The sequence below is a fragment of the Oncorhynchus mykiss genome, chromosome 27, assembly GCF_057628025.1.
Source record: "Oncorhynchus mykiss isolate SJ-2025 chromosome 27, ASM5762802v1, whole genome shotgun sequence".
NCBI classification, from domain to species: Eukaryota; Metazoa; Chordata; class Actinopteri; order Salmoniformes; family Salmonidae; genus Oncorhynchus; species Oncorhynchus mykiss.
In genome coordinates this window covers 7,623,661-7,641,191 of record NC_143048.1, presented here as the reverse complement: position 1 = coordinate 7,641,191, position 17,531 = coordinate 7,623,661, and the positions used below count along the sequence as shown (strand labels likewise).

The window sequence follows — 17,531 nt, the reverse complement described above, 5'->3', positions numbered from 1 at the left end:
GTACACGTTGGAGCAACGACAGTCCTTTTTCGCGACTGCGCACTGCATCGATTATATACAACGCAGGACACGCTAGATAAACTAGTAATATCATCACCCATGTAACTAGTGATTATGATTGATTAAGTTTAATGCTAGCTAGCAACTTACCTTGGCTTCTTACTGCATTCGCGTAACAGGCGGGGGCTCCTTGTGAGGCAGGTGGTTAGAGCGTTGGACTAGTTAACCAACCGTAAGGTTGCAAGATTGAATCCCTGAGCTGACAAGGTAAAAATCTGTCGTTCTGCCCCTGATCAAGGCAGTTAGCCCACCGTTCCTAGGCCGTCATTGAAAATAATGATGTGTTCTTAACTGACTTGCCTAGTTAAATAAAGGTGTAAAAAATATATATATATATTTTAATCTGCAAAATCGGCGTCCAAAATTACCGATTTCCGATTGTTTTGAAAACTTCAAATCGGCCATTCCGATTAATCGGTCGACCTCTAATACATACATTACATACACACATACATGCATGCATTCATACATACATACATACATACATACATGTGTATGTGTGTATATATATGCATACATATGTGTGTATGTATGTATTAGAGGTCGACCGATATATATTACAATGAGCACCATAATTCATTGGACAGTGACCATTCCTTTGTTATTTTTGTTCTGTACTCTAGCACTTTGAGTTTGAGAGGGTGAAGTGCAGACTGTCAGCTTTAATTTGAGGGTATTTTCATACAAATCGGATGAACCGTTTAGAAATGACAGCACCTTTTGTACATGGTCCCCCCATTTTAAGGTACTACAAGTATTTGTTGAATTGGCTTCACAGATTTGTGTCGTTAGTGAATGCAGGAGAGCTGTTGATGAAGAGGATTGATTCTAGACTTTGCTATTGCCTTCAGAGGTTGTTGTTGGCGTGTGACAACATGAGGAAGACAGCAGTGTTGATGCAAATGAACCTGGCTGTCATAAGGCTCAGAAATGAAAATCAATCAATCAGGAACATTGCAAAAACCCTGGGCATGCCCAAGTCAACAGTTTGGTTCATAATTAACAAGAATAAAAACAACCGGTGAACTTAATTATGTCAAAAGACACGGTAGACTGAGGAAGACCACTGTAGTGGATGACCGGAGAATACTCTCTATGGTGAAGAAAACCCCCCTGACAACAGCCCAACAGATCAGAAACACTCTCCTGGATGCAGGTGTAGATGTGTCAAAGTCTACCATACGTAGACTACACCAGCAGGACTACAGAGGGTACACTACAAGATGAAAACCACTGATACGCCTGAAGAACAGAACGGTGATATTACAGTTTGCTAAAAAAGCACCTAAAAGAGCCCCAAGAGTTCTGGAAATAAGTATTGTGGACAGATGAGACAAAGATTAACAAGTACCTGAGTGATGGAAAGAGGAAAGTGTGGAGAAAAAAAAGACATGCCCATGATCCAAAGCATACCACCTCATCCGTGAAACATGGTGGAGGGGGTGTTATGGCTTGGGCCTGTATGGATGCCAGTGGAACAGGCTCACTTGTCTTCATCGATGATGTGACTGCAGACAGAAGTAGAACAATGAATTCTGAAGTCTTCAGAAATATTTTATCTGCTCAGATAAAAGCAAATGCCTCCAAACTCATTTGCCTGCACTTCATCATGCAACAAGACAATAACCCTAAACATACTGCTAGAGCAACGAAGGGGTTTTTGATGGCCAAAAAGTGGAAAATCCTTCACTGGCTGAGTCAATCAACGGATCTGAATCTAATTGAACATGCATTTTACATGCTGAAGAGGAGACTAAAGGCAATAAGTCCTCGAAACAAGTAGGAACTGAAGACGGCTTGCAGTACAGGCCTGGCAGAGCATCACAAGGGAAGATACCCAGCGTCTGGTGACGTCAATGCTTCGTGGTCTTCAAGCAGTCATTTCATGCGAAGGATATGTGACCAAATATTAACAATGATTACTTTATTCTACATTATGTTAAACTGTCCAATGTTTTTTGATGCCTGAAAATGGGAGGGACTATGTACAAAATCTTCTATAATTTCTAAACGATTCATCTGATATGTATGAAAATACTCTCAAATTAAAGCTGACAGTCTGCACTTCCCCCGCATTGTCATTGTATCCTTTCAAACTCAAAGTTCTAGAGTACAGAACAAAAATAACAAAAAAATGGTCACTGTCCAATGAATTATGGTGCTCACTGTGTGTGTATATTATATATATTTTTTAACTCAGTCTGGGTCTCAACTTAATGTATATTCAGAGCGTTCACAGCACACACTGGATGCTCTGGCTGATGAGTAGGGTTGATCCAAACGCTCTGACCTCACAACGGCAGTCAAGCACCCAAGCTAACTGCCTAACATTAGCTAGCTTGCTAGCTACTTCCAGACAAAAATGAGAGAACACCCCACTCTGACCATTTCACTCACCCTACCAGAGCTGGTTAGGCTATTTTCATGTTATCCAGAGCGTTGGTGACTAACTGTGCTGCTGGCAACAATTGAATTACTTTTTTTCCCGGTTTACTGATACCGGCCATATTAAACGGGTGTTGAGTGTTCGTAAATTCATCAGTTATTCTGCGCTCTGGCACACTAAGACGAGAGGGCTCTGAAATCGGAGTTGATGGCCAGACTGAATTTACGAATGAACCGGAAATGGTTACATGCATAGTGGAGTCTTTTTTAAAGAAATGTAGCTAAGTAAATAATAATCCCAACTCATGACGTTACTACCCTGCATGAATCTGCAGGTAGCTAACCAACCAGAGCCTAGCGTTAGCTAGCTAACATTAGGCTATAAATAGCCAAGCAAGTGGCTCTGAGATACAAATAATAAGATCATACACATAACGTTAGCTTACTTAAGATCATCCAGCTAACGTTAGCTAGTTAGCTAACAGTACACTTTAACTTGAAATGAAAATATATATTTTTTTAAAGCTACGTTAGACAGGATTACCTACAAATATTAACCAGCTCAAATGGACAGAAGCGTGCTATATGGAACTCATCTCTCGTCATGTCCAGCCCACTCATTATCTTAGCCAATCATGGCTAGCGGGAAGGTTGCTGACTTTTTCTGTGGCTAAATCAACTAGGCTCGTATTTTAACCATTTTATTTGTGTTTACAGATGGAATTCACGTTTGTTATTAAGGCATATGAAAGTTCACATGTTCCAGAAGGCATTTCTGCATAATAACGCATTTTGATAAAAGAACAAGTTCAAATGAACTTCAAGTAGATGATGTAGTGACCCGCGATATACAGCTGAAGTCAGAGATTACATACACCTTAGCCAAATACATTTACAACTCAGTTTTTCACAATTCCTGACGTTTAATCCTAGTAAAAATTCCCTGTCTTAGGTCAGTTAGGATCCCCACTTATATTTTAAGAGTAATAAGAGTAATAGTAGAGAATGCTTTTATTTCTTTCATCACATTCCCATTGGGTCAGAAGTTTACATACACTCAATTAGTATTTGGTAGCATTGCCTTTTTAAATGGTTTAACTTGGGTCAAACGTTTCGGGTAGCCTTCCACAAGCTTCCCACGATAAGTTGGGTGAATTTTGGCCCATTCCTCCTGACAGAGCTGGTGTAACTGAGTCAGGTTTGTAGGCCTCCTTGCTCGCACACGCTGCTGCCCACAACTTTTCTATCGGATTGAGGTCAGGGCTTTGTGATGGCCACTCCAATACCTTGACTTTATTGTCCACAATTTTGGAAGTATGCCATTTGGAAGACCAATTTGCGACCCAAGCTTTAACTTCCTGACTGATGTTTTGAGATGTTGCTTCAATATATCCACATAATTTTCCTGCCTCGTGATGCCATCTATTTTGTGAAGTGCACCAGTCTCTCCTGCAGCAAAGCACGCCCACCACATGATGCTGCCATCCCTGTGCTTCACGGTTGGGATGGTGTTCTTCGGCTTGCAAGCATCCCCCTTTTTCCTCCAAACATAACGATGGTCATTATGGCCAAACAGTTCAATTTTTGTTTCATCAGACCAGAGGACATTTCTCCAAAAAGTATGATCTATGTCCCCATGTGCAATTGCAAACCGTAGTCTGGCTTTTTTATGGCGGTTTTGGAGGAGTGGCTTCTTCCTTGCTGAGCGGCCTTTAGATATAGGACTCGTTTAACTGTGGATATACAGTGGAGCAAAAAAGTATTTAGTCTGCCACCAATTGTGCAAGTTCTCCCACTTAAAAAGATGAGAGGCCTGTAATTTATCATAAGTACACTTCAACTATGACAGACAAAATTAGAGAGAAAAAAATCCAGAAGATCACATTGTAGGATTTTTAATGAATTTATTTCCAAATTATGGTGGAAAATAAGTATTTGGTCACCTACAAACAAGGAAGATTTCTGGCTCTCACAGACCTGTAACTTCTTCTTTAAGAGGCTCCCCTGTCCTCCACTCGTTACCTGTATTAATGGCACCTGTTTGAACTTGATATCAGTATAAAAGACACCTGTCCACAACCTCAAACAGTCACACTCCAAACGCCACTATGGCCAAGACCAAAGAGCTGTCAAAGGACACCAGAAACAAAATTGTAGACCTGCACCAGGCTGGGAAGACTGAATCTGCAATAGGTAAGCAGCTTGGTTTGAAGAAATCAACTGTGGGAGCAATTATTAGGAAATGGAAGACATACAAGACCACTGATAATCTCCCTCGATCTGGGGCTCCACGCAAGATCTCCCCTCGTGGGGTCAAAATGATCACAAGAACGGTGAGCAAAAATCCCAGAACCACACGGGGGGACCTAGTGAATGACCTGCAGAGAGCTGGGACCAAAGTAACAAAGCCTACCATCAGCAACACACTGATGTCCCCCTGCTTAAGCCAGTACTTGTCCAGGCCCGTCTGAAGTTTGCTAGAGAGCATTTGGATGATCCAGAAGAAGATTGGGAGAATGTCATATGGTCAGATGAAACGAAAATATAACTTTTTGATTAAAATCTCAACTTGTCGTGTTTGGAGGACAAAGAAGGCTGAGTTGCATCCAAAGAACACCATACCCACTGTGAAGCATGGGGGTGGAAACATCATGCTTTGGGGCTGTTTTTCTGCAAAGGGACCAGGACGACTGATCCGTGTAAAAGAAAATAATGAATGGGGCCATGTATTGTGAGATTGAGTGAAAACCTCCTTCCATCAGCAAGGGCATTGAAGATGAAACGTGGCTGGGTCTTTCAGCATGACAATGATCCCAAACACACCGCCGGGCAACGAAGGAGTGGCTTCGTAAGAAGCATTTCAAGGTCCTGGAGTGGCCTAGCCAGTCTCCAGATCTCAACCCCATAGAAAATCTTTGGAGGGAGTTGAAAGTCCGTGTTGCCCAGCAACAGCCCCAAAACATCACTGCTCTAGAGGAGATCTGCTTGGAGGAATGGGCCAAAATACCAGCAACAGTGTGTGAAAACCTTGTGAAGACTTACAGAAAATGTTTGACCTCTGTCATTGCCAACAAAGGGTATATAACAAAGTATTGAAAAACTTTTGTTATTGACCATACTTATTTTCCACCATAATTTGCAAATAAATTCATTAAAAATCCTACAATGTGATCTTCTGGATTTTTTTTCTCATTTTGTCTGTCATAGTTGAAGTGTACCTCTGATAAATTACAGGCCTCTCTCCTCTTTAATTGGGAGAACTTTCACAATTGGTGGCAGACTAAATACTTTTTTGCCCCACTGTAGATATTTTTGTACCTGTTTCCTCCAGCATCTTCACAAGGTTGTTTGCTGTTGTTCTGGGATTGATTTGCACTTTTTGCACCAAAGTACGTTCATCTCTAGGAGACAGAACGTGTCTCCTTCCTGAGTGGTATGACGGCTGCGTGGTCCCATGGTGTTTATACTTGCATACTTTTGTTTGTACAGATAAACGTGGTACCTTCAGGCGTTTGGAAATTGCTCCCAAGGAGGAACCAGAATTGTGGAGCTCTACAATTTATTTTCTGATGTCTAGGCTGAGTTCTTTTGATTTTCACAAGATGTCAAGCAAAGAGGCACTGAGTTTGAAGGTAGGCCTTCAAATACATCCACAGGTACACCTCCAATTGACTCAAATGATGTCAATTAGCCTATCAGAAGCTTCTAAAGCCATGACATAAGTTTCTGGAATTTTCCAAGCTGTTTAAAGGCACAGTCAACTTAGTGTATGTAAACTTCTGACCCACTGGAATTGTGATACATTGAAATAATCTGTAAACAATTGTTGGAAAAATGACTTGTGTCATGCACAAAGTTGGGCCTAACCGACTTGCCAAAACTATAGTTTTGTTAACAAGAAATTTGTGGTGTGGTTGAAAACGGGTTTTAAGGACTCCAACCTAAGTGTATGGAATCTTCCGACTTCAACTGTACGCCTAGTGTCCTGAAACGGGTCACATTTGGTTGTGCATCAGCAATTTTTCTGATATGTCAGTCACTGACATGCACTCAATTAGCAATGACCGCTCATCATTTTTCAATTGGTAAGTTAGTCTGGCCAGCTATCTAAACTTGCAGTAATCGTGGCTGAATGCCAACCAGGCACGCCAAATCTCGTTTAGGGCTCCCAAAAGGCTAGAGCCGGCTCTGCCTGAAGGAAATTTAAGCCAGGATACATCCAGAGTGTCATGTCAAGGCCGTTAATCTGGTGAATAATTTATTAGCTTGTCATCAAGGAATCACCCAAATGACTCACAACACCTCAGACATGCCTCACTGCCTCTGTGTGTGCCTGCGAGTGCGTGCATCTGTATGTGAATGTGAGCGAGGTAATGGAGGAGTGTGTATCGGATGAGATGAGTTCAGCGCAGTGCATGTCAAAACAGTAGTATGTCTTCCCAGCTAAACCCAGCTGCTTTGCCTACAGCCCCAGGCCTATAGTTAGGATGTGGGGTTAGAGTGTAAGACTGCCCGCCTTTCTGGAGCTGAAAGACTGTTGGAACATGACGGAAACCTGAGCAACAGGAGATGGAGGAAAGAAACTAGTTTTGGAACTATAGTTCCCTCTTTAATATGGTATTAATATGATAAGTGTGTTTGTATTTATTATGGATTCCCATTAGCTGCTGCCAATGCAGCTGCTACTCTTCCTGGGGTCCAGCAAAATTAAGGAAGTTATACAATTTAAAAACATTACAATACATTCACAGATTTCACAACACACTGTGTGCCCTCAGGCCCTTACTCCACCAATACCACATACACACATGGATTTTCTATTGTATATATGTATGCATGTGTCTGTGCCTATGTTTGTGTTGCTTCACAGTCCCCGCTGTTCCATAAGGTGTATTATGGAACAGCGGGTGTATTTTTTTTAAACGTTTTTTTTATTAATTTTACTGCTTGCATCAGTTATTTGATGTGGAATAGAGTTCCATTTAGTCATGGCTCTATGTAGTACTGTGTGCCTCCCATAGTCTGTTCTTGACTTGGGGACTGTGAAGAGACCTCTTGTCACATGTCTTGTGGGGTATGCATGGGTGTCCAAGCTGTGCGCCAGTAGTTCAAACAGACGGCTTGGTGCATTCAACCTCTCATAAATACAAGTAGTGATAAAGACAATATCTCCTCCACTCTGAGCCAGGAGAGATTGACATGCATATTATTGTTAGCTCTCTGTGTACATCCAAGGGCCAGCCGTGCTGCCCTGTTCTGAGCCAATTACAATTTTCCTAAGTCCCTTTTTGTGGCACCTGACCAGTAGTCCAGATGTGACAAAACTATTGCCTGTAGGACCTGCCTTGTTGATAATGCTGTTAACAAGGTAGAGCAGCACTTTATTATGGACAGACTTCTCCCCATCTTAGCTGCTGTTGTATCAATATGTTTTGACCATGACAGTTTACAATCCAGGGTTACTCCAAGCAGTTTAGTCAACTCAACTTGCTCAATTTCCACATGATTTATTACAAGATTTAGTTGAGGTTTAGGTAGTGATGCACCGATATGACATTTTTGGCCAATGTCCGATATTTAAGCATTCTAGTACAGTTAAATAGTGAACACACACACATGGACGCAGCGGTCTAAGGCACTGCATCTCAGTGCAAGAGGCATCACTACAGTCCCTGGTTCGAATCCCAGGCTGTATCACATCCGGCCATGGTTGGGAGTCCCATAGTGCAATAATAATCCACAATAAGGATTAGCCACAATAGTGGACTTTGCGGTTAGCCTTCAAAATAAAAGAATGACATAATTATACTATTTGTATTAATTTGCATTACTGTCAATGACATACTGTTATTTTGAAGGCAAACCGGAAATTCCACTATTGTGCCTAATCCTTATTGTGGCTAGCTTCACAACCCATAACCCGGTGCGGTCGAGCCTCACTAGCCAGATGAAGCTAGTTGGCTGCTTATAAAACGTTAGGGCAACAGGGTTAAGTTGCTGACTAGCTATTTATTTTCATGAACTGAAGTTCAATTTCAATAGGCGAACAAGTGGCAACCTAGCTAGTACTTACTCACAAGGATTCCTAAATCATTGCTAAGAATGAAAATGACTGTTGTATTGGTGCTAGCTAGGTACCAAGCTAAAGCTAGCTATCCCAGAAGTTGCGGCCGAACAAATTATGCTTTATTCCCAACTCGGTATTGTAAACACGTAGTTTGTGGCCGGTGTTTGCTTGTTTGCCAACTTTTTTTGTACAGATTTGACAGTGCTACCGTATCTCTTTTGACACGCAAAGACCCAAACAGCGTTCCGTAGTATGTATATTGTGAAGCTAATGGCAGTGACGCTATTACTGTGTAACTCCAGTAGGGCAACATCTGGTGCATGACCAGTTGGCGAAAGCCAACATCACCTGTGACAGAGAACGGTTGATTGTCAAGGGCAATGAATCTTGGCTTTAACCTGTTAGAGCTCTAGGGGCGCTATTTCATTTTTGGATAAAAAACGTTCCCGTTTTAAGCGCGATATTTTGTCACGAAAAGATGCTCGACTATGCATATTAAAACACTCTGAAGTTTCAGAATCTGCAAAGATTTTGTCTGTAAGTGCCCCAGAACTCATTCTACAGGCGAAACCAAGATGATGCATCACCCAGGAATTAGCAGAATTTCTGAAGCTCTGTTTTCCATTCTCTCCTTATATGGCTGTGATTGCGCAACGAATGAGCCTACACTTTCTGTCGTTCGCCCAAGGTCTTAGCAGCATTGTGACGTATTTGTAGGCATATCATTGGAAGATTGACCATAAGAGACTACATTTTCCAAGTGTCCGCCTGGTGTCCTGCGTCGAATTCGGTGCGCAATTGCCAGCTGCTTCTACTTTACCATTTGATTCAGGGGAGAAAGCATGTGTCCAAGAACGATGTATCAATGAAGAGATATGTGAAAAACACCTTGATGATTGATTCTAAACAACGTTTGCCATGTTTTCAGTCGATATTATGGAGTTAATTTGGAAAAAAGTTTGCGTTTTGAGGACTGAATTTATGGATTTTTTTTGGTAGCCAAATGTGATGTATAAAACGGAGCTATTTCTAATACACAAGGAATCTTTTTGGAAAAACTGAGCATCTGCTATCTAACTGAGAGTATCCTCATTGAAAACATCAGAAGTTCTTCAAAGGTAAATTATTTTATTTGAAGGCTTTTATGTTTTTGTTAATGTTGCGTGCTGGATGCTAACGCTAATGCTAACGCTAAATGCTAACGTGAAATGCTAACTCTAGCTAGCTACTTTTACACAAATTATTGTTTTCCTATGGTTGAGAAGCATATTTTGAAAATCTGAGATGACAGTGTTGTTTACAAAAGGCTAAGCTTGAGAGATGGCATATTTATTTCATTTCATTTGCGATTTTCATAAATAGTTAACGTTGTGTTATGCTAATGAGCTTGCTGATAGATTTACACAATCCTGGATACAGGGGTTTTTTCATAGCTAAACGTGACGCAGAAAACGGAGCGATTTGTCCTAAACAAATAATCTTTCAGGAAAAACTGAACATTTGCTATCTGAGAGTCTCCTCATTGAAAACATCTGAAGTTCTTCAAAGGTAAATGATTTTTTTGAATGCTTTTCTGTTTTTTTGTGTAAATGTTGCCAGCTGAATGCTAATGCTAAATGCTACGTTAGCCATCAATACTGTTACACAAATGCTTGTTTTGCAATGGTTGAGAAGCATATTTTGAAAATCTGAGATGAGTGTTGTTAACAAAAGGCTAAGCTTGAGAGCTAGCATATTTATTTCATTTCATTTGCGATTTTCATAAATAGTTAACGTTGTGTTATGCTAATGAGCTTGCTGATAGATTTACACAATCCTGGATACAGGGGTTTTTTCATAGCTAAACGTGACGCAGAAAACGGAGCGATTTGTCCTAAACAAATAATCTTTCAGGAAAAACTGAACATTTGCTATCTGAGTCTCCTCATTGAAAACATCTGAAGTTCTTCAAAGGTAAATGATTTTTTTGAATGCTTTTCTGTTTTTTTGTGTAAATGTTGCCAGCTGAATGCTAATGCTAAATGCTACGTTAGCCATCAATACTGTTACACAAATGCTTGTTTTGCAATGGTTGAGAAGCATATTTTGAAAATCTGAGATGACAGTGTTGTTAACAAAAGGCTAAGCTTGAGAGCTAGCATATTTATTTCATTTCATTTGCGATTTTCATGAATAGTTAACGTTGCGTTATGGTAATGAGCTTGAGTCTGTATTCACGAACCCGGATCCGGGATGGGGAGATCAGAAAGGTTAATGGATTTCGCCTTTGAGTTGTCTCGCTGAAATTTTGCTACACTTTTAAATGACTGGTCGACTTGTTGACAGCTCGATCCACACAGCAGACATTGTGGGCTAGTTTAGGAATGCTGTGTTGCACATATAGCGCAAAGTTTTACTTGGCGTCATTACGTCATGTACCTACGTTTATATAGGTATGCACGTCAGCTTTGACATCGGTTTTGCACATCGGGGCGTTAAACTAGACATCGGCCGATACCGACGTTGGCATTTGAAGCTAATATCGCCCGATTCCGATATGTTCACTGATTTTTATGTTGTGCATCCCTAGGTTTAGGGTTTAGTGAATGATTTGTCCCAAATACAATGCTTTTAGTTTTATAAATATTTAAGACTAACTTATTCCTTGCCACCCACTCTGAAACTAACTGCAGCTCTTTGTTAAGTGTTGCAGTCATTTCAGTCGCTGTATTAGCTGACGTGAACAGTGTTCAGTCTTCCTACATACATAGACACATTTGGATTTACTCAAAGCCAGCGGTATGTCTTTAGTCAAGATTGAAAAAAGTAAGGGGCCTAGACAACTGAACCTGGGGATTCTACCTGGGTTATGTTGTAGAGGCTTCCATTAAAGAACACCCTGTGTGTTCTGTTAGACAAGTAATTCTTCATCCACAATATAGCAGGTGGGTGTAAAGCCATAATACATACTGTGTGTTTTTACAGCAGCAGACTATGATCGATAATGTCAAAAGCCGCACTGAACAGCCCCCACAATCTTTTTATTGTCAATTTCACTCAGTCAATCATCGGTCATTTGTGTAAGGCTGTGCTTGTTGAATGTCCTTCCCTATATGTGTGCTAAAAGACTGTTGTCAATTTGTTCACTGTAAAACAGCGTTGTATCTGGTCAAACACCAATACTTTCCAAAAGTTTACTAAGGGTTGGTAACAGGCTGATTGGTTGGCTATTTGAGCCAGTAAAGGGGGCTTTACTATTCTTAGGTAGGGGAATGACTTTTGCTTCCCTCCAGATCTGGGGGCACACACTTTCTAGTAGGCTTAAATGGAAAATATGGCAAATAGGAGTGGCAATGAGAGAGTCTAGTTTATGTAATGCTCTTACCACTTCTGTCAATACTGAGCACACACACGCAGACTCACAGGCAGGACGCCATCTTTCTGTCCAGTTCTTATTAATGGAATGCAAACACATTGATGTAACACTATACAGTAGAGCACAATGCCAGGCGCTGAAGAATAGATGCTTTTCTCACAGCGGTCTGCTTTCAGCACTGCCACAAGATCTAGTGAGGCTGGCTGGAACAAGTGAATTTGAGAGAGATGAAAAGAAGAGATAAATATGGTGCGTTTGGCTGATAACACGAGGATGTTTGCTTTCAGTCTGTCTACTCTGCAACGGATGGATGGGGTGAGGGAGGGAGGGAGGAGTGAGAGGTTGAAAACCAGAAAGAGAGAGAGATGAGTGCCCTGGACTGATGCTGCTTGATACAGTGTCTGGCATTTCCATGTAAAAGGCTCTATGACCACTAACATGAAGTTTATAGGAGCATATCAAATTTGGTGTCAACTGAAAGCTAAGACTTATTTTTTTATTAAGGCATATATCAATTGTTCAACCATTTTCCATCTTAAAAATGTGGAATAAGTAAAGTCTTTCTGGTCAACTAGATGGAAAAGGGGTCTTGTCTTCTGGAAGTTTAAGAAATATTGCCTTTGTCTTGTCATTTTGTCACCAGAAATAATTCAAGTTTACAGAAGTAACAAGTAAAGGTAGACCTACCAATTAGTGTTTTTTTACTGATAACATACTTTATGATTTATTAGGTGATTCAAATGTCATTCTGTTACCAAATCGTAACAGAATGACCAAATAAGCAGTAACAGAATGACTGCGACTGAATTGGCTACAACTGGAATTCATTGTAGTCACAAACCACAGTTGGGTCACCTTCTACTACAACCATAATTTGCAAATAAATCCTACAATGTGATTTTCTGGATTTTTTCTCTTCTCATTTTGTCTGTCATAGTTGAAGTGTACCTATGATGAAAATTACAGGCCTCTCTCATCTTTTTAAGTGGGAGAACTTGCACAATTGGTGGCTGACTAAATACTTTTTTGCTCCACTGTATGTGTTTATGGGAGTCTCACCTTTCATGTTAATGTGTAGCACAAAATATTTGGGCGCAACACACAAACGTTGGCAGATTGGCTGTACCGACTTCAGACGAGTCCCAAAACACTTGTGGTGGTTGTAGAGCAAAACACCATCTTGTTCATGAGTCTCATCTTTCCATCAAGGGGTCATAATAGTTTATAGGCCAAACCGTTTGGATGCGACAGATAATTTTGTGAGAATACCGATTTTGATGTCTCATGGTCTGATAAACACTGCTCTAGCTCTGTTCCCCTTTCACTGCATTTGCGGAAGTGCAACATTGGCGGATGCAGATGGATTGAGATGCATCCAATGCAAAAAACAGATCTGTAGCTTAACGGGATGGATTTTATGGGGATTTTTATTTTATGCTAATTTGATTTCCGCAGAGGCGCGGACATCATCTCTAGGGGGTTAAAGATGCATTATGCAGAAATCGCTCCTCCATTTCCCGGTTGCTAAAATTATAATAGTTTGCCTAATTCCAGTTTGTGACAAAACGAGTAAGTATAGTGTAAAGAATCATTGCACCATGTAAACCGCTGTGAAATATATTTTCCATAACCAGAAATATTGTATTTTCAGCTGTTTGAAGCTGGTGTACTAAAGTGAAAGGTGCAAAAAACTAAACTTAAGAATGGTTTCAATGAGATTGACCGATCTATAACTTACATTTCTATGTGAATTTGGTCGAGTCACCCCAAAAAGTTACATTGCAGCTTTAAATAGCCTATAGTTAAGGCTATCTTACAAACTAATGTTACTGTATTTATTCAACCTTTTAAAATGAGTAACACGCCATGGCCACATTGAGGTCACTGTAACAATAAATGTCTTATGTAATCATAGAAAGCGTACATGTTCAGGATTAGCATGCAAAGGTTGCAGCTCTATGGACATTTTCACAAATGCTATAATAATCTGCAACAGCATTTATCACTTGCACTATGTACGTTATTCTCATTTAAACTGCAATCCAGGATATTTGGTTGTGTTATTAGATGAAGCACAGTGAAAGTGTCTTACATTCTAGTCCCATTTGAACTTTGTTGTGCTTATAAGTGGTTAAAAGCGTAGTGATAACATATTTTGATGACCACAAAACCAAAATCTGACATTGATTTTCCATTGGAATTTGGTTGTGCTTTTAGATGGTTGAAAGCATTGTGATAATAATACCTTGGCAATTAAACACATTTTTGGGTGAAAAATAGGTTGTGATCTCATTGATCAACACTTTCAACCAAATACTACCCAATTCTACATGTGAAATGACGGTGTGCCCAATGGGATCAAATCAAAACGTCTACATTTTGTTATTTGTACTTAATTAGGACAATTATCTATATTTATTTAACTTTGAAAATGTGGAGTATGTTGTGTAGATCGTTAGGGGGAAAAAACAAGTGTATTCCTTTAGCGATTTAATTTTAAGGCAGCAAAATGTGACCACTGTGCAGGGTTTGTGTAGACTTTTACTATAGGCACTGTATCTATCATCTCTAGGTAGTGCGCATGTATTGCTGCGTGCATGTTTGTTCACCATCTAGTTAGTCAAATGGGGATGATGAATGTAGTTCAGCCACATGAAAAAATACTATAGTATTCACTGTAGTGTTTTTGTGGACTTTACTGTAGTATGCCCTGTAGTATTTTTGCAGAGTAAAGTCTGCAAAACCACTGCAGTGAATACTGTAGTATTTACTGTTTTGCAGACATGACTGTAGTATACTGTAATATTTACTTTACTATGGTATAAATACTTAATGTAGTATGCTGTCGTTTTTTTGCGGACTGGCAAATTTTTCATGACCTGTAGGAAGGTCGGACTGAGGTCTGAACGGATAGTTCTAAGCTTCTGCTCTTCTCTATAAACTGTATGGAACACAATAGGGCTCGCTCCAAGAACCTCTTATCCCTTAGGCAGTGTGATAAGAATCATACAACTTGATAATATCCTCCTCTCAGATAACAAACCACGTATAGGAGTGAAAGATGGAGTACAAGCACTGGCTGGACAGGCTCATAGTGTAAGGTGTCTGTGCAGTGATCTGATCCATTGTTTTGGCCTGTGTTATTGCTCTGAGTCTTAGTGGACAGAAGCTCAGTGGGTAAGGACCAGTCAGGACCTCCACATCAGTGGATTGACATCACACTCACTCAAATAATTTTGAGGAATTGACCACAGGCGCTGTCCATTGACCAGCATGCCTTATAATGCTGTTGTCATAGTTCCACATGTCTAGTGTGGAGTATTCCAGAGAGTAGATGTGCTGTGTGAAAGAGAGAACAAACTCACTTCCATGACCTCCCCCCGCCGTCTCACTTTTTTTTTACTGTAGTAAATACTACAGTATACAATTGACATATTCCTTGCCCGGTCCCCACCCCCATATCGCAACTTGTGCCATTCATAAGTGAGAAATCTAAATATTCTGTTGCCTAATGGTAATTGAAAAGAACAGAAACTCTGAACTATCTGTTCAGAACCAAGTCCTACCTACCTACAGGTTGTGGAATATTTGCTCTTTTAGTATATTTCCAGTAGGTGTCCTAGAGGAGAAAGCTTCCTATGTAAACTATATATATATATATATATATATAATATATATATATAGTAAATACTACAGTAATGTCTGCAAAAACACTACAGTAAATCCTACAGTATACTACAGTCCGCAAAGACACTACAGTATAGTCCACAAAGACACTACAGTAAATACTACAGTATAGTCCACAAAAATACTAAAGTAAATACTACAATCTGCAAAAATGCTACATTAATTACTATAGTATATACTACAGTTTTCTTTTATTACAGTATTTATAGTTAGCGCTGGGTGATAACGACTAGAGGTCGACCGATTTAATCGGAATGGCCGATTTTAATTAGGGCCGATTTCAAGTTTTCATAACAATTGGAAATTGGTATTTTTGGACACCATTTTTGGACAATTTCAAAAAAATAATTGTAACACCTTTATTTATTCTTTATTTAACTAGTCAAGTCAGTTAAGAACACATTCTTATTTTCAATGACGGCCTAGGAACGGTAGGATAACTGCCTTGATCAGGGGCAGAACGACAGATTTTCACCTTGTCAGCTCAGGGATTCAATCTTGCAACCTTACGGTTAACTAGTCCAACACTCTAACCACCTGCCTCACAAGGAGCCCACCTGTTACGCGAATGCAGTAAGAAGCCAAGGTAAGTTGCTAGCTAGCATTAAACTTATCTTATAAAAAAACAATCATAATCACTAGTTAACTACACATGGTTAATATTACTAGTTTATATAGCGTGTCCTGCGTTGCATATAATCGATGCGGTGCGTATCGTTGCTCCAATGTGTACCTAACCATAAACATCAATGCCTTTCTTAAAATCAATACACAGAAGTGTATATATTTTTAAACCTGCATATTTAGCTAAAAGAAATCCAGGTTAGCAAGCAATATTAACCAGGTGAAATTGTGTCACTTCTCTTGCGTTCATTGCACGCAGAGTCAGTGTATATGCAACAGTTTGGGCCACCTAATTTGCCAGAATTTTACGTAATTATGACATAACATTGAAGGTTGTGCAATGTTACAGGAATATTTAGACTTATGGTTGCCACCCGTTAGATAAAATATGGAACGGTTCCGTATTTCACTGAAAGAATAAACGTCTTGTTTTCGAGATGATAGTTTCTGGATTCTACCATATTAATGACCTAAGGCTCGTATTTCTGTGTGTTATCATGTTATAACTAAGTCTATGATTTGATAGAGCAGTTTGACTGAGTGATGGTAGGCAGCAGCAGGCTCGTAAGCCAGCAGCTGTTTATGACTTCAAGCCTATCAACTCCCGAGATTAGGCTGGTGTAACCGATGTGAAATGGCTAGCTAGTTAGTGTGGTGTGCGCTAATAGCATTTCAAACGTCGCTTGCAGTGAGACTTGGAGTGGTTGTTTCCCTTGCTTTGCATGGGTAACACTGCTTCGAGGGTGGCTGTTGTCGTTGTGTTCCTGGTTCGAGCCCAGGTAGGAGCGAGGAGAGGGGCAGAAGCTATACTGTAACACTGGCAATACTAAAGTGCCTATAAGAACATCCAATAGTCAAAGGTTAATGAAATACAAATGGTATAGAGAGAAATAGTCGTATAATTCCTATAAAAACTACAACCTAAAACTTCTTACCTGGGAAAATTGACTCATGTTAAAAGAAACCACTAGCTTTCATATGTTCTCATGTTCTGAGCAAGGAACTTAAATGTTAGCTTTCTTACATGGCACATATTGCACTTTTACTTTCTTCTCCAACACTTTGATTTTGCATTATTTAAACCAAATTGAACATGTTTCATTCTTTATTTGAGGCTAAATACATTTTATTGATGTATTAAGTTAAAATAAGTGTTCATTCAGTATTGCTGAAATTGTCATTATTACAAATAAATAAATACAAAATGGCCGATTTAATCGGTATCAGCTTTTTTGGTCCTCCAATAATCGGTATCAGTTTTTTTGGTCCTCCAATAATCGGTATCGGCGTTGAAATATCATAATCGGTCGACCTCTAATATGGACAAAATATAATATCACAATATATTTGACA

General features: G+C 39.8%; 1 protein-coding gene and 1 long non-coding RNA gene across 2 annotated transcripts in view; both read left to right on the top strand.

Moving 5' to 3' along the window:
- Positions 1–17,531, top strand: part of ptgir (prostaglandin I2 receptor) — a 63,766-nt gene that overhangs the window by 4,353 nt on the left and 41,882 nt on the right. The window lies entirely within an intron of this gene.
- LOC149971211 (uncharacterized) lies at positions 9,334–12,223 on the top strand. Its single transcript, XR_016492625.1, has 2 exons — positions 9,334–9,630; positions 10,406–12,223. It is a non-coding gene; the product is annotated as an uncharacterized LOC149971211 (long non-coding RNA).